The 18,852-nt window shown below is 42.9% G+C and overlaps 1 protein-coding gene and 1 pseudogene across 5 annotated transcripts in view; both read left to right on the top strand.

The window, feature by feature from the left end:
* DOCK8 (dedicator of cytokinesis 8) overlaps positions 1-18,852 on the top strand; it is a 219,260-nt gene that overhangs the window by 17,728 nt on the left and 182,680 nt on the right. The window lies entirely within an intron of this gene.
* Positions 3,833-5,798, top strand: LOC113270186 (importin subunit alpha-1-like; annotated as a pseudogene).

Genomic DNA, 18,852 nt, shown 5'->3' with positions numbered 1-18,852 from the left:
GCAGCATCTTGTGCAAGTCCTGTAATTTCCCTGAGTCTTATTTTTTTTTCCATCTGTAAAACAGAATAATGCCAATGTCACTGGGTCAAACGATATAATCTCTATGAAAATGCTACGTAAGTCAAAGAACACAACACACATTTTAACGAGACATTTGTAAAATGGGACTGAGTGCCATGTTTCTGTGATTAGTCAACATGTCCTATGTAATACACCTGGCACTGGGTCTTCTGCTAGGAAGGTGCTCAGAAAAGAAAACTAAGAGTAAGTACGGACAAAGTGAGAAAACACTGAACACGAAGAGTAGAGAAATGTCAAAAACAGCCACCACAACAACATAAAGCAAGGTCTGAACTCATTTACAAAGCCTGCCTGTCCCCCAGAGCACACACGCACATGTGCACACACACATACACCCCCCCACACGCTTCATGGTTCACTCAAAAGGAAAGAGATAGAAAGACCAAGGGGAAATTTGGACCTTAAATTCCCCCGTGACCTCACATTTTCTGAAAACTGAAAGAGATGCTAGACATACCCTGTTGCCTTTTGCCAAAAGTAACTTCTATGGAAAATCGTGCCAGTTCTGAGAGTCTACAGAGGGAACTTGGTAGAGCCACATAGATAATGCATGTCACGTGATCACCAGGGATGTTTATATGAGAGATGGGGAAGAAGTGTGGGAATGCAGAGCCATTCAGGAGAAGAAGTGGTTCATCCTGAAGACTAGCGGCTAGGGTTATAGACTGGAGACCACAGACCTGTTTCCTAGACTTACCTTAAGTGAAAAATGGCTTCTTATTACAAAAGCTATGGGTGTGAATTATAGAAAAAGCAGGAATGCACATGAAGCAAATATTTTTAAAATAATAATTATTTCTAGGGGTGCCTGGGAGGCTTAGTCGGTTAAGTGTTTGACTTCTTGATTTCAGCTCAGGTCTTGATATCAGGGTCATGAGATCCAGCCCCCATGTGGGGCTCCGTGCTGAGAGTGGAGTCTGCTTTAGATTCTCTGTCTCTCCCTCTGCCCCTTCCCCCTCCCCGCTTGCTTTCTCTCTAAAATGAACAAACAAAGAAATAATTTCTAGTTCTTTGACCAAAAGTTTATCACTTGTAACAGCTTGATATATATAATTCTGTATCTTTAACAGCTTGATATATGTATATTTTTTCACACACATACATGCATGTTTTCTGCAAAATTGGAAGCAGGCTTATTGACTGTTTTGTAACCTGCTTTTTAATTTAAAAATACAGTATGAACAACTTTTCATGTCACTAAATATTCTTGCATGACATTTCTAAATGAACACATAACATTTCATTGTGAGGATAGATTGTAATTTTTTTTCCATTTTGAATGATTCTTCAGGATAAATGCTGGAAATTGAACCACAGACTTAAAGGTTATTCAATGATTTATATAGCTGCCCAGTTGCTTTCTGGAAGGTTTTTTGTGACATCTGTCTTTAGAATGAAATTTTAAAATACTTGAAAAATATGGCATCCCTGAACTTTGCCTTAATTCTTAGGGGGAAGTACCAAAAGATGGTTTAAGTTCAAATAGGTACAAACAGGTAAGGTCAATCTTTTATAGACACCTTCAAGAAAAAAATCAACCTCAAAAGATTGAACTGAAACCATTATTGTGATTGAGTCAATGAACCCAAAGATAAATTTGGTTTGGACAAATACTATTAATTCATGAAGTTTCCTTGTGACTACAGTTTTTAAATGAATGCTTTTCTGGATAATCTCCATCCTATTTGAGGCTATCCTCATATTAATTGCCAACATTTCCAGCTGTACCAAGAATCTATAAACTAGCCCTATTAAGGCAGTTAAATGTATGTTTTCTTGAAGAGAGTAAAATTATATAGAAGTATGAGATCACCTAGAAAAAAATTATGTACAATTTCTTTTTTATTGTCAAAGTTATATGCTATTTACCATTAAATCTGGCTCAGTCGGTTAAACATTTGCCTTTGTCTCAGGTCATGATCCTGGGGTCGTGGAATTCAGTCCCGTGTCGGGCTCCCTGCTAAGGGGGAATCTGCTTCTTTCTCTCTTCTCTCTTTTTCCCCCTCCCCATCACTCATTTTCTCTCTCTCAAATAAATAAATAAAATCTTTAAAGAAAAATCTGACATTTAATTCTCTATTATATCTCCTTATTAATTCATTAATTAACTCACTAATTCATTAATTCATTCATCCATTCATTCATGTGACATTTACTTTTTTTAAAAAATATTTTATTTATTTATTTGACACAGAGACAGCCAGTGAGAGAGAGACAAGCAGGGGGAGTGGGAGAAGAAGAAGCAGACTCCCAGCAGAGGAGCCTGACGTGGGGCTCGATCCCAGAATGCCGGGATCACGCCCTGAGTCGAAGGCAGACGCTTAACGACTGCGCCACCCAGGCGCCCTGTGACAAACATTTACTTGAGCACGTACTATGTGCCAGGCACTGTTTTACACTCGGGGGATAATAGAAAGACCCTGCCCTCATAGAACTTAGGTTCTAATGATGGAAATAGATGAAATACACGGATCAATATATAATGTCGAGTGGTGTTAAGTGCTGTGAAGAAAATCGCACAGGGTGAGGGCTGTGGAGACAGCAAGTCATTTTTGGAGTGAACATGAATATTTGAGTCATGACAGGGGTCCGGTGCCCATTTTACCACTTTCTGACCAGCTTTGAGCAAGTCACTTAGCTTCTCTGGGCCTCAATTCCCCTATCTGTTAACTAAAAGATAATCTTCTTTCCTAGGGTTGTTATGGGGATTAAATGAGATTATATGGAAATTGCTTATCGTATAGGTGTTTGAGAAATATTCCTCTTTCCTCTTATTTTTTGGGAAAGGGAAAATGATTTGGTAAAAATAATCGAATTCTCATGTGAGATGAAGAAACTAGCATATTCTTTATTCTGTATTTAAGGAAGGGATAGGTAAAAATTTTTAAAGGTGTTCTGTTTTCTCTGAGCAAAGTCAAATACCAGCTGCTTCTCGGGAGAGAAGGGCAGCCCCACCCTTCACATCGTCAGATATTTCTTTTTTTTTTTTTTTTTTTTAAAGATTTTATTTATTTATTCGACAGAGATAGAGACAGCCAGCGAGAGAGGGAACACAAGCAGGGGGAGTGGGAGAGGAAGAAGCAGGCTCATAGCAGAGGAGCCTGATGTGGGGCTCGATCCCAGAACGCTGGGATCACGCCCTGAGCCGAAGGCAGACGCTTAACCGCTGTGCCACCCAGGCGCCCCCGTCAGATATTTCTAAAATCCCTTTCAGGGCTAATAGCAACTTTGTCCTTTTATAAATTCTTCCCCTGCTCCATCCACTTAAAAGGATGAGTGCCAGGCACCAGACTCTCCTCGAGAAGAAATTTGGGCCCCACGCCTATCAACAATGATAGTAATGTGATGATGATTTTTTTTCAAAATTCTGTATTGCTGAGAAGTAGAAAGAGCAATTGTATAATGTGTCTTCACTGACCGGGGAAGAGTAAGATAAACTGGGAGAAACTGAGAAACCAGTGGTATGTTTCTTGTCCTGCCAGAAGGAAAGAGAGACACAATGTGATCACTAATAATTATTTTAAAACATTAATTCTTGGGGCGCCTGGGTGGCTCCGTCGGTTAAACGTCTGCCTTCGGCTCAGGTCATGATCCCAGGGTCCTGGGATCGAGCCCCCTGGGTCGGGCTCCCTGCTCAGCCGAGAGTCTGCTTCTCCCTCTCCCTCTGCTGCTCCCCCCAGCTCGTGCTCTCTCTCTCTTTCTCTCAAATAAATAAATAAATAAATAAATAAAATCTTTAGCCACGCCGTCTTTGAGTTGACCCATGGTGAACGTTTTGAGGACAGCTGACCCGCAGCCTCCTGTGGAAGCCTGAGCCAGCTGCGTAGCTTTCTGCCTTTGTCTCATGACCATGTCCCCCAACGAGAATGCTAATTCATCAGCTGCCTGCCTTAACAGATTCAGGAACAAGGGGAAAGACAGTACAGAAGTGAGGTGGCGCTGAATAGAAGTTCATGTGGAGCTGAGGAAAGCTAAGAAGGTTGACCAGATGCTGAAAAGGAGAAACGTAAGCTGATTTCCTGATGACGTTACCTCTCCACTGCAGGGAAACCACAACGACCACGGCACTGCCAATTGGTCTGTTGATGACATTGTCAAAGGCAGGCATAGCAACAGTTTGGAAAGCCACCTCCAGGCTACTCAAGCTGCTGGGAAGCTAGGGTGGAATAGCCCCCCATAGACAATATAATCTGGGCTGGGTTGATTCCAGAATCTGTGTCCTTCTTGAGAAGAACTGACCATTCAGTTTGAATCTGCTTGGGGCTCACTAGCATTGCTTCCGGGACATAGGAACTGACCAAGGCTATGGTAGACGGAGATGCTATCCCAGTATTCATTTCTCTGTTGGCATCTTCCCAGACCCACATCAGTGAACACCGTATGGGCTCTAGGAAACCTTGCAGGTGATGGTTCAGTTTTTCGAGACTAGGTTATCAAGTACAGTGCAGCTGACCCGCTATTGGCTCTCCTTGCAGTTCCTGATATGTCATCTTTAGCATGTGGTTACCCACGGAACCGGACTTGGACACTTTCAAACCTTTGTCGCAACAAGAATCCTGCACCCCCGTTAGATGCCAGTGAGCAGATTTTTCCTACCTTAGTTCGTCTCCTGCATCATGATGACCCAGAAGCATTAGCAGATACTTGCTGGGCCATTTCTTACCTTCCTGCTGGTCCAAACGAACGGATTGAAATGGTTGTGAAAACAGGAGTTGTGCCCCAGCTTGTGAAGCTTCTAGGAGCTACTGAATTGCCCATTGTGACTCTTGTACTAAGAGCCGTAGGAAATATTGTCACTGGGACAGATGAACAGACTCTGGTTGTAATAGACGCAGGAGCACTTGCTGTCTTTCCCAGCCTGCTAACACACCCCAAAACTAACATTCAGAAGGAAGCTACATGGACAACATCGAACATCACAGATAGTCGCCAGGACCAGATACAGCAAGTTGTGAGTCGTGGACTGTCTCATTCCTCATTGCTGTTCTCTCTTAGGCAGATTTTAAGACACAAAAGGAAGTTATTTGGGATGTGACCAACTCAACAAGTGGTGGGACAGTTGAACAAATGGTATACGTTGTTCACTGTGGCTTAATAGAACCATTGATGAGTCTCTTAACTGCAAAAGATACCACAATTATTCTGGTTCTTTCTGGATGCCATTTCAAACATCTTTCAGGCTGTTGAGAAACGAGGTGAAACCAAGGAACTTAGTGTAATGAAGGGAGATTGTGGAGGTTTGGACATATGGAAGCTACGAAACCATGAAAAGGAGTCTCTGTACAATGTTCATTAAACTTGACTGAGAAGTATCTCTCTGTAGAGGAAGAGCAAGATCAGAAGGTTGTGCCAGAAACTACCTCTGAAGGCTGTCGGTTCCGAGTTCAGGATGGCACTCCTGGGACCTTTAGCTTTTAGATCGTACAGCTCTGGCACAAAGTTGTTTGTTGTGTACTCTGTGGTAGATGTTTGTCTTACTGTTTCTATACTAAGAACTCTTTTTCGATGTGTTTTGTTATTGTAGCACTTTTTACAACGAAATTCTCTTTGACCCATTCCGAACCGTACAAACTGTACGAAGCTCCTCCTCTCAGTGAGTTTCTTATTTCTACGTGGAATCTTCTCTCTTGCTGTGTCCTGTAAATAAAGATTAAATTCCACCCTTTTCTTTAAAAAAAATCTTTTAAAAAAACCAACATTAATTCTTGTACTTATTAACACCAGCTATGTCCTTCCCATGCATGTAATTCTATATATTATTATATATTCATATGCATATAATTATGTCTTGTATTATTAAATTATATTGTTATAGTTCTGTAATTCTCATAACAGCCTAAAAGGTGAAGGGTGTTCTTCTTATTGCAAGGTGTGGTTTTTTTTTTTTTTTCAAGATTTTATTTATTTATTTGACAGAGATAGAGACAGCCAGCTAGAGAGGGAACACAAGCAGGAGGAGTGGGAGAGGAAGAAGCAGGCTCATAGCAGAGGAGCCTGATGTGGGGCTTGATCCCATAACGCTGGGATCACGCCCTGAGCCGAAGGCAGACGCTTAACCGCTGTGCCACCCAGGCGCCCCGCAAGGTGTGGTTTTGGAAACCGAGGCTGGGTCAGGTTCTGCTGTCGTGAGTGGTAAAGCAGTGGTGGAAACTCAGGTGTAGGAAACCTAGCTCAGGCCAGAGCCATACTGTTAACCCCTTGCTACTTGTCATTGCCAGCCCCTGCTGCCAGCAAGCCAGCTTCCTGCCGACGTCAGTTCTCACCATGGCCTTGCCGTGGAATTTGTTGAGATTGTTTTTTCCATATGCCGTAATATGTTTAGTTTCACCTCAGATGGGCGAGCAGATTAACTTTCAAGAGAGATGGACCGTCTCCACTCTAAACACAGCTAGACGTGGCTTTCCAGTGTCTGAAAACCCTGGGGTGGAATCCCTTCATCACAGCACAAATACCCTTTTATGGGGTTGGTTTTTTCATCTTTCTATTAGAGAGGGCCAACACTGATACAATTTTTCTCTGGAATGAGCTGTGAACAGAGATGCATTTTCAAACTCAAAATTCTAACCTTTCCCCCCCACACCACTAAAACTAGAAACAGTCTGCTTAAAACACTATCCAGCCTTCAGGGACTTCAACAACTCAGTGGTATAATGCGTGAAACTTGATTTTCAGATGGAAAGGAGAAGAATGTTTGGGATGTTGGGAGATGATGTCTCTGTTTGGGTGCACAACTCCATTCACATCTGGCCCCTTCAAACCAAAGCATGTTCCCACCGGTGGGGTCACGGCTACATTCATTCTCTGGGAAGACTTCATAATGTGGAGTCAGAGATGCTGCCCTGGGGATCAGTCTTGGGTTCTAGTCTCTGAAACCAAGGACATTTGAATTTTAGGTACAAAGAAGAAAGATCTGACTGGCCCCCAAAGAGTTCCGTATTTACTGACTGACATGTTTTGTTTAATGTCGAGATTCCCAGGGAGCCCCAGTTTGGACAACTGCTCTTTCCAACTGCCCAGCTATGTTCTTTCCTTCTTCCGTGAGGTCTCAAGTGGCTCCAGATGAAATGAGGTGTGCGTGTGCTCGTGGGAGTAGAGTTACTCTATATATCTCATTGCCCAAATCCACTGACTCTGACACCCACGGTGTTCCCCACCCCACCCTCTAGAAGAGTATGTCGGTGAAAGGGACGCTTTGACTCTCAATCCCCCTTTCATACAACACCACCGTCCATCCTTAAAGAATCTGTGGGCCCAGTACTCCCAAGGCTTGTCAACTTGGTCTTTAATATTGGCTTTCAAAATTTTTTCACCACAATCCATGAAAAGAAATACACTTAACATTACATCTAATATTCTCTCTTCCTCTCTCTCTCTGTCTCTCTCTCTCTCATACACACACACACACGCTGAAACAGGCTTCAAGAAACCATATTTAACTTGTACTAGATCTTTTCTATTCTTTTCTGTTCTATAGTATTCTTTCAAATGCTTATCACGACCCACTAAATTGACCTCAGATCAAACTTTGGTAAATCAGACACTGCCTTTTATACACACAGAGCACTCTCTACTCTTTCTCTCTAGCATTTATCTCAGTCTGTAACCCTAACTTTGTGCGATTGTTTAACGCCCTCTTGCCCCTAGTAGACTGGAAGCTTTGAGAGAGTAGGTTTTGCCCACCTCGGAATCTTCAGTCCAGCACACAGGGTGTTGCATGTAGTAGATGTTTAGTAAATATTCATCAGAGAATTAATAAACTAATTAATGTGGCAGCCTTCCCCAGGTCTGCGTGGTTATTTTCTAGAATTCCATCATGTTTCTCAAGACTAGCTAATATTTGCACCCATCTGTGGGAGTTTGTGGCTCAGAAGTGTTGCAGGCACCCTCCCCCCACTTGTCAGGTGGATTTATCATTCTGGCTCACCCATCTTGAGGCTACTTTGCTGGAGGTCCTGGACCCCTAAGGCATCACTCAGACCATAGGCCGTCTTCAGCTAACAGCACGGGTTGTTAGCTTTGCAGGATATTTCTTTTCTTTTTTTTTCAAATGGGCAGCTCTTAAAATATTCATAATACATCTCCAGTGTTGAAATCATTAGGCATCTTGAAAAGCAGTGAAGAAATTGTAGGGTTCTCGCAGAGCCCTCCAATAAGGCTGACTCCTACCCTTCTCCCTACCATAGACTGGCTCTATTTGCATCTACTCAGTGTGAGGTACCAGATACTTTCCCAAATATCTCTGATCCTCACACAATTCCAGGTCACCGGCAGAATAGGGATGCCGTCCAAGATCTGTTGGGTCAGTTGGATGACATCAAGATATAGATGCTAAAACTTTAAACTCATTTTACCAACCTAATATGGGACTTGGAGATAACTGCTCAGACAATTTAGGCAAACAAACAACTGAAAAGGGCAATCCCCAAATGATCCCTATTGATCTATTTTTTATCAGACTGAGGCGGGAGAGGCACAAGAAACTGCCTTTAGGTGTTCAATATGGGGGTGATTTCTTTGTGGTAGAAGGAAGGACAAACACATGTTTGAAACCTTCAAAATATACCTATGAAATGATCCCATTTTCTAAGTGGCCTTGCTGTTGAATCCAGAGATTGAAGGCGTGTAATTCACAGGTAATTTACCACTTTTTAAGTAAGTCTTTCAACAAGTCCAGGGAAGTTGGATGAAGGATGGAGCCACAGAAAAAATGAGATTTTTGAGATTTTTTTTCTTTTGAGCGTTGAATTTAGGATTTCTTTTTCTCTCTTTTTTCTTTTTATCTTTTCTTTTGTTTCTTTTTTTGGGGGGGGGGACAAACAGGGGCAGGGAGAGAGAGACTCCCAAGCAGGCTCCATGCCTAGAATGTAGTCTGACGTAGGGGTTGATCCCATGACCCTGAGATCATGACATGAGCTGAAATCAAAAGCCCAACCAACTGAGCCACCCAGGTGCCCCTGAATTTAGGATTTCTTAATTGGCGTTGAAGATCACATGTGAATATTATTGAGTATTTAAAAAGTTTTAAGTGACTTAAATGTTCTCCTTTTGACACTTAGTAAAAATATTTTTACACAGCCACAATAGAATATAATTCCACATAAATTTCACACCTGAAGTATAGAAAGAAACGTACTTCCTTGTTTATGATACTATTAATTTGAATTCACTGTTTGTTTTTAGTGTCTCTTTAAAGTCAGCTGGAGAAACAGATCATGAGCTGCTATTTTATATCTTTTCACTGCTCCCACATTTGGTAAATTAGTCAAATATGGCCAGTTAATGAGCTTCTAGAATTTACTTGAATTTGCTAATCTTTTAACCAAAAGGGCACTTTTGAAAAAAAAACAAAAAAAAACCTTTTATGGTGTCCATTTGTCATTTTTAAAATATTCAACCTAGTTTTATGGCAGAGAAATCTTTGTTTAAAAAATGTGGCAGTCTCTGGGGAAATAAGTATTTCCAGTTTAATTTCTCCTGATAGTATTATCATTTATAAGTAAACCAAAATATTTCTAATTCCCTTCCATGTCTCTATATAAATTGTGTTAAAACGTTCTTTTCTGATCTTCTCTAAATTAAAAAACACAAGTGAAGTTGAGTAAACAAGCTGTATAGAGTTTGGGTTAAAACTCCAATGTCTTCAGAAAAGGAAGCTTGTATTGGGAACAGTGCAGTTGCTGGTAATCTAGTCGGGGGATAAAGCGCCTCATTTGAGGTGTCTCTTCTGGGGAACACCAACAGTGAGGCGTTCCGTCCATCCACACTCAGCCTCTACCTTGGGCTTGTGTCCCTGGACCCCCAGAGGGACTCATCCCTTGTTTGGTTATTTTTCCCTACACTTGCCTGGGTATGCATCTTTTATTTTTTTAATTTTAATTTTTTTAAGATTTTAGTTATTTATAAGAGAGAGAGAGAAGGGACAAGCAGGCTTCACGCTGAGTACAGAGCCCAACGCGGGGCTCTGTCTCATGAATCTAAGATCATGACCTGAGCCAAAATCAAGAGTCAGATGCTTAACCAACTGAGCCACCCAGACACCCCTCAAAATTTATTTTAGATTGTAGGATGGGAACAATGCTTCTTAAACCAGAGAAACTGCTTAACCGACTGAGCCACCTAGGCGCCCCAGTAGGCACGTTTTTAAATAAAACATTAACATTGCCCTGTTCTTTGGTCTCCCACATTGAACTTTCTAGCATCATATGGCCTGGCTTATTACCAGATTTATTTGGTCGATTTCACATTTCTTCCTTTCAAAGAAACACTGTTCACCTATGTAAAGAGCTCTTTTTTCCCCTTTTATCTGATTCAATTATCAGGGCCTGAAGAAAATGGGGACATAAGTGGTGTTGCCTTTAGACCTCCTCCACCTTCCTGTCCCCTTCCCTCCTTGGCTGCACCCATTTCCAGCATGTTCTGGGATTCTCGTCCAGACATGGTCTCCAAGGGTTCTAACTGTACCTTTCTTCTCCCCCAATCACCTTCAAAACCAGCCGCCAGCTGTTCCATCTTCAACATGAATTGGTTTGGGCTGGTAAGGACTTAGTGTGGTATTACTCACAGAGTTAGCTGCATTTTTACCGAGATAATGTTACTAAATGCAGGGTTGCTGTCCGAGGAAGCAGGACTGACGCTGGAAAGTAGGGACTTTCCACAAACATCATCACCTTAACAGATGGACATTTGTGGCCTGATCTTGCTACCTCATTCGAGGTGCCAGAGTTTGGTGCGGACAACACCGAATGCGGACTTCCCAGAGAAGGATTACACAGAGCAGGGAGGCCACACTGTCCTGGGGGAAACTCAGTGCCCCATCTTCTCCTTTCTGTCTTGGTGCCTGGTTGTCTCTGTAACTGCCATTTCTGCTGTAATCACTTCTCCTACCTGACAGTAGGACTGCTGGGAAGTTGCCCAGGATCTTGGGTTAGCGTCAAGGGATGGCAAGCTTTCAAGTCCAGAGATAACCCTATGGCATGACTTTTGGGGTCAGGACTTCCTTCACCACAGTGTTCATCTCATCCCAAATTTGCCTCGGTGACTTCTCTCTGCCAGCCAACTCTAAAGCAGCGCAAAGACAAGTGTCCACCCAACACTTGGCCTGCCTCGGACCACAGTCTGTTACTTCCAAAGGCAAATGAAAGAGAAAAGTCAGTGATGTTTTTTATCCGGTGTCAGCTCCCATCTGACAGCCTCAATACACTTTCCTTAAAAAATGTGTCATGTAGACTATCAAACCCTTCTTTTCTGTCCCTGGTGGGTTAGAGTGTGTTGCCTCTGCCACGTTTATTTGGGCCTTTCAGAGAACATGCTGTTACTTTTAATTATAGCCTCAAGACAATTTGTAGCACCCTGAAAATTTTATGACATTGCCACTGGCCCAATGTCCCTCTCCCTTATTTCTGACCACAGGCTTTATAAGCAGGAATCACGTCTTGGGACCGTCAGAACTTCTCGGCAGGATTCCACAAGCTAAGGACCTTTTAAGTTGTCCTGTGTCCCGGACAAGCATTTACCGTATTTTGAGGATCACATGGAGCTCAAGATGTGAGGGCAAGAGAGGGCTGGGGTGTTTATTATTAAACTGACAGGAAACAGCTCAGGCTCATTTGCTGCTGCTTTCGGCTGGGCAAAAGAGGATAAATTAATTGCTTTATAGAAATTCCTTTCTGCATTCTTTAGGAAAAAATTTTCCATGTAAGCTAAATGATCAAACTGAGCAGTTTGGGGCTCAACAACTTTGACATTGTCCCTTGAAGGAATGAAACAATTAAAGCAACTGATTTCCTCTGAGAAAAGGCCATTTATAATAATCTATGTCCTCTGCAGAAAATATTCACAGTAGATTCATTGCAAGACCCTCTAATACCGCATAATATTGGGTTTTCCTTTAATGCTTCCCCATGTTTAAGGCATGTACTTACCTGCAGCTGTTGCTGATCCTTTTCCCCTCATTCCCAAAAGTTATCCCAGTACCACCCTTTGGGAATAAATAGCATTTAAAGGGCCCTAAGGGGAAGAAAACCAATAAAAAAAACCCCAAAACTGAAGACAGTTGGCTAGGAGAGTTGGCAGGATGTGTATAATTCCAGGGAGGGGTTTCATGAAGATGGAGAAGGTCAGCAGTGTCTGATGTAAAGAAAGGTCAAGTTAGAACAGGACAGGAAAGAAGTCGCTGGCTGCCCAGCGAAAGGTCATCCACGGCTGTATCAAGGACACTTCTGCAGAGGGGCGAGGGTGGACGCCTGAGGACACCGGAATAGGCAGTGTGAGGGAGCAGAGAGGAAGTAGAGGCTTGGTGCTCAGGGGAAGGGGAGAGAGGAGCCTGACAATGAAGGTTTTCTTTTCAGATGGGACTGAATCGAGCAGGTTTCTAGGAAGAAGCAAGGAGTCAGGGAATGGAGGGTACTGGCCAAGACAGGATATGATGCGTTTCAGGTGGAAAGAGCTGGAATAAAAACTTGAATGAAATTTCTGTTCTGGGTGCCTTTTCTGCCTTCCCCGTCCCACACCCTGGAAAAGTATTTGGTGCATGAGCAGATTTTGGGCTTCGAAGGGCTTCACTTTTATTGTGCTTGGGATTCGTTCCTTGGTGAAACAGACACAAAACTGTACACACAAGAAGAAAATGATATTTGATGAAAACTCACCCTTCAGTAAATGCTCTTAAATCTTTTGCCTGTTGCTCGAATGGGTATTTGAATGACATTTGCAATATATTCCAAGACTACTTACCCCTGGAAGGATTCATGGTTTTGGAGCTGAGTTCAAAGTCTCAAAAACAAGCCAAAACCTGTTCCTTTCAGTAGTCAGGGTAAAGTTTAACATCCTTCTTCGGAAAGCTTCCCCGCGGTAAGCTTGCCACTGCTAAGCTGCTGGAAGAGGAAAATGCCAGAAGTTTAACTCCTATAGCAACTGTCTTATGTAAGTTACATAACCATTCTTAATTTGTAAAGCAGAGGTAATAATACCTACCTCACGGAGTTGTTGTGAGGATTAAATGGGCCAACTGTCAGACAGTAAGCACGTATTGTGAGTTTACGTGCTTCACTGTAGTAATAGTAGTTACAGCAGCGGGCTTTTCCAGGTTATAAGGATTATAGACACTGTCATGTTGCCTCTGTTAATAGTGAATTATTTTAAGGATGTACCACAAGGTAAGGAGAACAGGAGCCTACTTTGCCAGCACATTGGGTCTGCATATCCAAGGGCAATTCTTTTCTCCCTCCCCCTCTCCCCCCCCACCCGCCAACATTTACAAACTGCAGATTTCACATGAAAATCCAAATTTTGGTAGCACTAGGCATGTCGTGCTGCACGGCAACGATGCTCTGTCTGGAGCTCAACATTCCCTCACTTCTGCACACGGGTCTGGGATCTCAGGTTTGTCAAGGTTAGTGCCAGTCCCTGCTACTAGTAGACATGGGCCCGGGGCCTCCATGGAAGGCTGTGCAGGTTGCTCACTGTATAAGGCACCCAGCTATGGGGCCAACTAGGGGCTGAATTCCTATCATCTGCAAGGGGCAATTCTTAAAGCCTGACAGATTTGGGACTCAGGGTCTCCTTTTCTTCCTTTCTCTACCTGTTCCCCCTTCCTCATCTACTAGTCCTGCTGACATTTTTCCATTTCGTGGGTTCTTCTCACTTGTAGCTTCCACTGCTTTACACCTTCTGTTTACTGCCTCCTGTCTGTGTTTCCACGCCTCTGCCCACGCCTCCATGCTTGACAGGTTCAACTGATTTGCCTAAGATCAGGTGATGAAGGTGATTTGAACCAAGGTGGTGAAGGTGGATTTGAACCAAACTTATCACTTGTCAGAAAATGATTACTGTGTAAGTTAGCATGAGGACCTCGAAGATTATTTATTAGATTTGCTTATTAAAAAAAACTCCTGTATAGATTTCCTTCCTTCCTAAATGAGGACAGTCTTTATTGTTAACTTTTCTGCATAGCCCACATGCATTTAAACTAACTTGTTATTTCCTGGTCTAAGGAAAAACTCGGAGAGGGGCCAAGTTGATCCTAGGACATTCAAAGGCACAAAGTGCTTTATTCTGGCCTTGGGACAAGGGCTTGATTCAAAAAGTGTATTTGTCTGAGACTAGCTGTGAAAACCTGATTTTACCTTCTTGACTGTCCATCTCTCTTGGAAAAGGACTGGACCCTCATTCTCATCATTGCTTTTTCGTACTCATTATCTTCCTCAGCCCCCTAGCCCCCCGTGGGACAGTCTGGGCTTCTTTCCTCAGTGTTTCTATATGCGGTTAGCAAAAGCGGGGTAAACTGAACAGTGATCTGACACCATGGCCGATTTCTTTTCTGTAATTATTCTCTCAAGTGACTAATCCTTCAACCCACTGAAACACTTCCTTAATGCTTTAGAGTGGTGGGAATTATATAGGTCAGAGATTCGTGCCACCTTTAAATCATAACCCATAGATTTCTGCTTACTTAATGATTGTGCTTACTTAATGCAACTTTCCGTAGGAGCAAAGACCACAGCGGACTTTCTTGGGCATTAAGAGAACCGAGTTCTCATCTCATCTCTGCCACTTGCAAGGCCTGTTAGTTTCAGGCAGTGGCTTAGCCTCACTGAGTGTTTTCCGACTTGTCCCCGCCCTTCCCTGAGTGTTGCTGGCTTGTCTTGCTCACTGCCTAGGCAGTGAGGCTAGGACAGGGAAGGTGGGCCTTCGAAAGATTCTAAAATTGTGCTGAAATGAGATACTAGCAAAGCTGGAGATTTGTTCCCTGGGTTCTTGTGGGGAACACCTTGTGCTTGACCGAAAGGGATGCGGCAGGAAGAGCTGTGTGTGTCGGCTTTGCACCCCCGATGTGTGATAGCTGCATTTCAGAAATCAGTTTTAGGGTTTTCGTTTCTAAAATCTCATTCGTGTTAGTTACCGCATATTACCTTCAACCTCAGCATGTTTAGCTCACAATCACCTGGTTCAAAGGCAATTGAACATCCTCAGGGATCCTAACTCCACACTCTCCATTGAGAAAAGAGGGTGCGGCCAACATTTTGAATTGCCTTCAAATGCAGCTTTTTATAAAACACAAAGCACTCAAGAACTGGAGGAAGTTAAAGCTATATGTTATTCCCTTGTTAACGGTGAGAAGTCAAGCTATTTCCTTGTGTGTTTAATATGTGGGAACTGCATAGGAGATTAGTTTAATGGGAACCACAATATCAACAGTAAGATTCATTCTTTTTTTTTTTTTAAGATTTTATTTATTTATTTGAGAGACAGCAAGAGAGAGAGAGAGAAAGAGCATGAGCTGGATGAGGGGCAGATAAGAAGCAGACTCCCCGCTGAGCAGGGAGCTCGACTGATCCCTGGACCCCACGGATTATGACCTGAGTCAAAGGCAGACGCTCTTAATGTAATAGCCTGACTCAGGGCAGAATTTACAAACCCTTAGTAGCCATATGAGTGGCTGAAGAAGAATTTGATCAGCAAGATCTCACAGAGATGTCATCCCATTCCACAATTCGTTATGGATTAAGATTTCTGAACAAGACCATCCTTCTAAACCCTTATGGACCCCGCAGAACATCTGAGGGAGACAATGAGTAATTCCTACCTTTGACTATTTGGTTACTGGTCCATATGCTGGCTAAGCTGAGAGCATGCCTTCTGAAACAGATCCTGTAGTTATTCAACATTGATCGCACAGTTCATCCTACTTATGTGAGCGCTATTACCTTTCTTTTGCTTTTTTCCTGTAAAATGTCCTTCTCTTCCATCTTTCCTCCTTTCTCTTTCTTCTTAGCTTTTGTAATCTAAAGTGCCTTGGACTTGTTTGCGTGGTGGTGAGAAGGAGAATATTTACTTAGGCTATGCAGGGAACCTTGACCTTATTGCCTTACAAATAAAGCATTCCCCTGCTGGGGCAAGAAATTACAAACAGAACCACATTCTTCTCCTAGTTCCATCCGAGGGAGCCCCAAGTACATATTATCACCTGAGAGTCTGAGGTTGGTTTCACAGTGAGCTCAGTTTCCCCATCAGATTTCCCACTGGCTTTGAGTTCCTAAAGGCACTTGTTGCTTCTTCTCAAAGTGTACTTTGGGCCGATTGCACTTGAACCTATGGGGTTGTTAAAAATGCAGATTCTGGCCATGAAGAGACCAATGGAACAGAATCTTGGGAGGTGAGGGCCAGATGTCTGCCCTGTTGCCCAACTCCCAAACTCACTCTTATCTGTGCTCACATTGGAGGTTCGCCGCTGGAAGGAAAAGGATTGCAGGACAGAGATGGCAAAGGTGGTGTTCCAAGTTTGGTGAAGTTAACATTGTTGTTACAGAATTAACTTGAATATCGGGAGGCTTCGTATTAAAGTTTTCTAAAACAGGCGAAAAGAAAGGAACACTATCAGGTGTGTGCCCAGTTAAAAGTATTTTGAGTAATTTTCTGGGAGTCGAAACAGTATGTCTTCAGGTCATCCTTATTGTTATTTTGAGACTTTTTTGACTGTTTTGATTTTAAGAAGGGTAGTAAGGAAAAAAATCATCAATTAATAGAGAAAGAAATCAATTTCTTTATATACAGTCTTCACATTTGCCATGACTCTTGAAAAGTTATATGACTTTCCCCTTTATGTGCTCTACTCTTTTGTCATTTTTCAGTATTAGGAATAATTTATATCCATTGGTATAAATTTTGCTATACTTTATACACAATAAATTATTATTCTAATATTGCACAGCAGGAAAAATACTGCATAAGAAACCTCTTCCCCTCCCCCCCCAAATTGGATGAGCTGTTGTTTTTAGGCAATAATCTCGACTTAAAATACCTTTTTGGTCCATAACTCATGCTTCATAATTTCACCATAGTATCCACCACCTTGAATAACTCTTTAGTGCACAGAGTGTATTTGAATTTATTAGGAAGGGACTTAAGGGAATTTTATTTCTGCATATATCACACTAACATGACAAACCCTTTATTTTAATTTATTTTTTTAGAGAGAGAGAGCATGGGCAGGGCAGAGGGGCAGAGGGGGAGAGAGAGAGAGAATATCTTAAGCAGATTCCAGGCTCAGCACGGAGCCCCATGCAGAGCTCGATCCCAGGACCCTGAGATCATGGTCTGAGCCAAAATCAAGAGTTGGCAGCTTAACGGACTGAGCCACCCAGGTGCCCCGACACGATGAACACTTTAGTAAGGGATGAGCAAAGGAACTTATTTTTATAACTGGGTAGAAAGGTTATTAAGGATACAGCATCAGGATTTTTATGGCGTGTAGTGGATGGAAAACAAGAACGAGGCTCCTCCTGGGGCCAGCAGGAAAGACTATGTACAGAAAAGATAAAAGACATCGGGGCTTCCTGACAGATGTTGGCGGAAGACTGGGCATGGCCTCTGGACCAGGATGAGTGCTGCAGCTGAGCGGGTGTGAAGGTGCCCATCCAGCCCAGGGACCCACCTGGGAGAGGAGACAGGGCTCCTTAGGTCAGGCGCTGCTTCCGAACTGGCTCCAGTCACTCAGGTCTTCTCTGCCTCCATTCCCTTTTCTGGAAAATGGGGATATTACTTGTCCCATGAGAGAGCTGTGTGCAGATGAGTGTGACTTTACAGAATGTGTTTAATACTCAGAACTTATAAAGACATACATTTCAGAAGCCTCGGGGAGAGATTTCCTCTGCTCTATGAGGAGCTAAATATGGTAGTTGAAGTGGGGTCTGGTCACATTTTCTTTTTGAACAATTTTCCCTCATTTTGGCCATCTCCTGCCCTCCCATGAAGGCACTGAAAGATTGTCTTGCCTTGGATGCCTACAGTCATGAAACAGCAGGACCATGAGCAAAAGATCACTGGATAGTGTAGTGCTTGGTTTAGAATAAGGAAGCTTGTTACAAAATACAGAAGCTCGGGAGCGCCTGGGTGGCTCAGTCCGTGAAGCGTCTGCCTTCGGCTCAGGTCATCATCCCAGGGTCCTGGGATTGAGCCCCGCACTGGGCTCCCTGCTCAGCAGGGAGTCTGCTTCTCCCTCTCCCTCTGCTGCTCCCCCTGCTGGTATGTGCTCTCTCTCTCTGTCAAATAAAAAAAAAATCTTAAAAACAAGAACAACAACAAAACAATATAGAAACTCAGACATCAGTGCACATTTGCATATAAGCTTCTCTTAAGGGCAGGGAACTTTGTCTGCTTCCCTCACTGTGGAATCTTGAAAAGGTGGGTGCTCAGTAATGTTTGTTGGAAGAAGAAGTCAAGATCAGACTTCTGGGCTTATGTCTCCTCTTTCCTTCCTATTCTTCCTAAGAGATTCCTTCCTTCTACAACTTTCCTCATCTGCTCTCCCTCCAAAACATTGCCCCTTGTAGACTCCAGTCCTCCCCCTCCCCCACTAAAGAGCTCTTTCCTAAAGTAAGCAATAGTTAGCCATTTATAGCTTCATACCTTAGGAACAATGCGACTTCTCTCGTGTAAGAAGCATGGTTCCCATCCTCCAATCTAAAATAAATGTGGAGGGGCACCTGGGTGACTTAGTCAGTTAAGCATCTAACTCTTGGTTTCGCTCAGGTCATGATTTCAGGGTTGTGGGATCAAGCCCCGCCTTGAGCTCCATGCTCAGCCCAGAGTCTGCTTGAGATTCTCTCTCTCCCTCTCCCTCTGCCCCTCCCCCCATACGCGCGCGCTCTCTCCCTCTCTCAAATAAATAAATAAATAAATAAAATCTTTACAAATCTGTAAAATTAAATAAACTTTGACGGAAAAAATGCAGATGGTTTGGGATTGGGGGATTGGGTCAATTTGGGGTGATTT

This window comes from Ursus arctos, unplaced genomic scaffold (genome assembly GCF_023065955.2).
Source record: "Ursus arctos isolate Adak ecotype North America unplaced genomic scaffold, UrsArc2.0 scaffold_33, whole genome shotgun sequence".
Classification (NCBI taxonomy): domain Eukaryota; kingdom Metazoa; phylum Chordata; class Mammalia; order Carnivora; family Ursidae; genus Ursus; species Ursus arctos.
This window is presented reverse-complemented; position numbering and strand designations above follow the sequence as displayed.